The 5,054-nt window shown below is 41.7% G+C and overlaps 1 pseudogene; it reads left to right on the forward strand.

The window, feature by feature from the left end:
* The first annotated feature begins 846 nt into the window (after positions 1-846).
* On the forward strand, positions 847-4,640 carry LOC147612188 (uncharacterized; annotated as a pseudogene).
* The last annotated feature ends 414 nt before the right edge of the window (positions 4,641-5,054 follow it).

A 5,054-nucleotide genomic window follows, 5' to 3' on the forward strand; every position in this document is an offset into this window, starting at 1 on the left:
TCTGTTATTACGATAGATAAAGTAAATCCCGGATAGTAATTGTTCTATGGATAGGAATCAACGGCTGTGCCTCCTTGGTGGGGAAAAAAGCGTTGATCCCAATGATCCAAGTGCAAGTTTCTTCCTTGATCTGACCAAGTATCTTTATAGATGCAGTCGGATCTGTTTGATCAGTAAGAGTTTTGACTACGTTAGAGTAAAAATTATCCTGGTGGAATCGCCCGTGCTTTCCGGATAAGGGAAGTTTTTCCGGGTCTGGTTTTGGAAAAACTGACGGATTAGTCTTTTGTCCGGATATCCGTGGACGAGGCCCCGAGTGTGGGACCTTGCCTCGCGCAAGAAGTGCTACTTCCGCTGCTAGTACCCCGAATCCGTTGCGCGGTGGGAACAGGGATCTCACACTTCTGCTCTTATGTTTCTTGAGTAACAATACAATAAGCTGGATGATAAGGCGGTAAAATACATTTTTGTGAGAAATAGCTTAGAAAGCAACGAGTGGGTAGAAGCATGTTAACGTGCTACGCTTTTTATGCTAGTTCACATGTGTGAACAAGCATTCCTAGTTAGCATAAGTTTAGGCATGTAAGTCACTATATTAGTAATCATATTTAAAACTTCTGGTCGATACAAAAAGCTCAAATGAGCACTTCAAAAAAAAAAGAATAATCAATGAAAGTTGTGGTATATTGAATTACGAGCTAGTCTTTGAAGCTAGTTACGAGCTAGTCTTTGAAGAATAATCAATGAAAGTTGTGGTATATTGAATTACGAGCTAGTCTTTGAAGCTAGTTAGCACGGGCGTTACAGCGGAGTGGTGGGGTGATGAAGTGCAAAGGCCAGAGCACTATGGAGCCCGCAAGCAAGGCGGCGCATTCGCGTTCTCCTATACACAGAAAATGCAGAGCCCCTTCTGCTTCTCCATCTCCCTCTGCAAAAGTGCAAAGCGATCTCAAGGTTCCCCAATGTCCCTCTCGGGTACTCTCTCTCTCTCTCTCTCTCTCTCTCTCTCTCTTGTGCGGGTTCTGTGTGTTTTCTCTTCTACTTTCGGCTTCAGTATACCACAAGAAGCTCCATGCAATACAATTGAGCACATTTCCATGCAATATAGTTGAGCACATTTCCCTTTACAGTTGAGCACATTTCCCTTTGATGTGTGCAGGTCGATGGAAAGCTCTGAAGGTCGTGATCCCCATGCAGGAAAAATTATGTACAACTTTGGTAGAGTTCAATGCTGCTTATAGCCTTTCCATGGAGGGTTTAGATCCCAAAATGGTTAGGTGGGAGCAGGTCACTGATGCTAAATGGTTCAGTGTGTTCAAACAAACAAAGGATCCCAGCCAGTACCGCATCAAATGCAGCACCATCCACACCGAAATGTATGAGTTGATGATGAAACTGCACTACAATGTATACCAGAAGGCCCCAACCAACATGGAAATTTCCTCTACATTTGCAAAGGGTTTCGTGAAAGAATTCAGTCTTGTCGTGATTGCAAGCGGGACATCCATTAGGTTCAATTGGGCCGAGTTTGCAGTGCAGTACTTGCAGGATATTTGAGAGAAGGGCTATTATGAGGGCCATGTTAACAAGTGGAGACTACGCAATCTTCAGCTTCCAGCTTCAAAAATTGAGGATGAGTCTGCTGACATCTGCGAGGAAAACATGGCATTGGCAAGAAAGAGTACTGCCAAATCTACCAAGGCCACACCTTAGCCTTATCAAGATAGTCGACAGGAGATGGAAGCTTCTTCATTTTGTGGGCTGGAGGAATGGCAGTGCATGAAGGCAGCTGTCCTTCAAATGAAAACACAGCTACATTATGAGAAACACAATCTAAACAATGTGCAACAGGGCCTGGAACTTGCTAGGGCTTTGAATGCAAAAAATGCGAAGGTCACTCCTATTGTCACGGCCATGAGACAGAGGTTGCAAGCAGCTGAGATGGAGTTGCAGGCTCTATTGCAAAGCAATGATGTGGATGCCCGGCGAAAGATGGAGCTTGAAGTCAGAATAGAGACAACCAAAGACACCATAGAGGCTATGGGGTTTCCTCTTCGTGAAGATGACCCCATAGATAGTGACATAGACATAACCTGTAAACTGGTAAGTGTCCGTAAGTTTCATCTCTGCACTTTATGTTTGGTACATGTGCTCAGGTAACTCATGTACTTACCATGCTCTTTTTGTCTTGGTTTTGTAGGTTGAGGTGGAAATTGCAAAATCCAAGGTGCAGAACTCTGAAAGCCAACTTGAACTTCTGATGCACATGCAGTCCAAGCTGCAAGGCTCGTTTCTCCAAACTGCCCTAACTAATCTAGCCCTTGCTAGTTTTATGAAGGATAGAGAGGTGCAAGACAGCACATCGGAACAAACCTGTGTACTGGCTGTGGTCTGCCCCTTGAGGTCCAACCATTCCTTGCAATGGTCAAGCTCCCTTATGAGCATAATTATCAGTTTTTGTGCTTTGCTGCTACATGCTCCCTTGGGACCGTATGTAGGGCTCCCTTTTGTAAAAAAAGCATACCTACCGCATGGTTGTGCAACCTTGCAACACAACGACATCCAACCACACCAGAGATTGGTAAGAAACCATACTTGAATGTATGCTTGCTAGCTAGCATACAGGACATACAGTCTGCAAGCTTGATCATATTGGGAATAAAAGGTGTGCCAGTTAGCATAATGAATATGCTAATTAGCATGCCAGGTATGCTAGTTATCATACTAGATATGCTAGTTAGCATATACAGTATGATAGTTAGCATATTGCATATGCTAATTAACATATCCAGTATACTAGTTAACATGCTAGATATGCTAGTAGGATGCTAACTAGCATATACCGTATATACTAGTTAGCATACCCTGCATGCTAACTAGCATCCTCGTTAGCATACTCTGTATGCTAACTAGCATCCTAGTAAGCATACCCTCTTGTATACTAACTAGCATAGCATATATGCTAGTTAGCATACCCAATACGCTAACAAGCATACCGGATATGCTAATTAGCATATCAAGTAGGCCTACTAGCATATCCAGTATGCTAACTAGCATACGGGAAGTTAGCATACGGGATATGTTAACTAGCATGCTAACTAGCATACCGGATATGCTAAAAAGCGTATCCAGAATGCTAATAAACACAACGGATATGCTAGTTAGGATACTGGATACGCTAACTAGCATACAAGATACGCTAATTAGCGTAACCAGTATGCTAACTAGCACACTGGATATGCTAGTTGGATGAGTGGATGCTAATTAGCATATCCAATATGCTAGTAAGCATATTGGGTATGCTTATTAGCATACCCGAGTTAGCATATTGAATGCTAATTAGCATATTCAGTATGCTAGTTAGCATATTGGATTGCTATCTAAAATGCTAATTAGCATACAGGATGCTAATTAGCATATCCTATATGCTAACTAGCATACTGGTTATGCTAATTAGCATACTGAATATGCTAGTTAGCATACTTGATATGCTATTAAGCATGTTGGATATGCTAATTACCAATTTTTATATGCTAATAAGCATTTTGGAGCATATTGGATTAGATTAGAGGTTATAAGGTCTACTAGTTAGCATACTAGGTATGCTAACTAGCATATCCAGTATGCTAGTTAGCATATTGGATATGCTTATTAGCATACCGGATATGCTAGCTGGAATGATAGTTAGCATACAGGATATGCTAATTAGCATATCCAGTATGCTGGTTAGTATACTGGATATGCTAATTAGCATATCCTGTATGCTAACTAGCATACTGGATATGCTAATTAGCATACTTGATATGCTATTAAGCATGTTGGATATGCTAATTAGCATATATTGTGCTCTAGTAAGCACATAGAAGCTTTTGGGTACACTTGAATTGCTTAGAGATTATAAGGTTTACTAGTTAGCATACCTGGTATGCTTGTTAGCATACTTGATATTCTAGTTAGCATATATGCTTATGCTAGCTAGCATACACGGGAATGCTAATTAGCATACTGGCCTAGCTGCACACATAGTTAGCATATGAAACATACTATGTAGCATATATGACATGCTTATAAAGGGTGTAATCAAAGATTTTTTTTGTTGCAGGCCTCTCAAAGCCCCTACATGATGTGGGCAGTGTGCATGACACCAAAGGTAAGGGAAAGGCTACACTGAGAACCCTTCAACTGAGAAGGGTGGTGAGCTAGATACAATGAATGAAGGAGTAGATGCGGGATCCCAGCAAATGCAAAGTGCAAGCATGAAAACAACAGAGGAAGGCGGTGACGTGAGCAGTAAATCAGAAGAAGATGATTTTTTTGTCATGAATCCTCATGCACGTGCCATGCCTGCTGTTTCTGCAACTGACACAGTAAAAACTTCTCAGCAGACAATGGCTAGTGCCAGTGCATCAGGGGAAACATTGAAGACTAACAGCATAGAGGACCCGCAGGAAGTTGGTGATAACAGTCCTCTCGAGGGTTTTTTGCGAAAGGCTAAGGCAAAGAGAAAAGTGGGCCCAGAAGAGGTACCTGAAACTGCAAGCAATGGCTATGGTTCCCCAAAGAAGATGGAGGACAAATCTGAAAGCACCAAAGGTGAAAAGAAAGCCACCCGCTCAAGAGCTTGCAAAAAATTGTGTTAAGACCTTCCTTTTTTGCCCAGATTCTGTATTGTAAGCAGGCAACTGTCACTGTTCAGTTGTTTAGCCTTTACTTAGTGTTCCCATACCTATGCCCTTCACTCTTATGGCTATGCCATTTTGAAAACCTAATGCCTCTTGTGGCTGTCATGTAATTTTTTTTATTTTCTCGGTGAAAATGTCTTTGTGTAATATAATGTTGAGCAGTAGTCCATTATAATTTTCTGCCAATCTATGAACTTCTTCACTTCTATCACTGTTTCTTTGCAAAGGAAGAGAAACTGGCATTAATTGCCTTACTTGATGTAAATGCGGCCATGCAATGGCAGAAATTATGGAAATGCCGAGTCTGCAAAGCCAGGCAGATAAGGAGACAAAAATTGGAGATTGAAAAGCGGCTCGAACGATATTCACAGC

The sequence above is a fragment of the Cibotium barometz genome, chromosome 46, assembly GCF_041138505.1.
Source record: "Cibotium barometz isolate CiBa-2024 chromosome 46, ASM4113850v1, whole genome shotgun sequence".
NCBI classification, from domain to species: domain Eukaryota; kingdom Viridiplantae; phylum Streptophyta; class Polypodiopsida; order Cyatheales; family Cibotiaceae; genus Cibotium; species Cibotium barometz.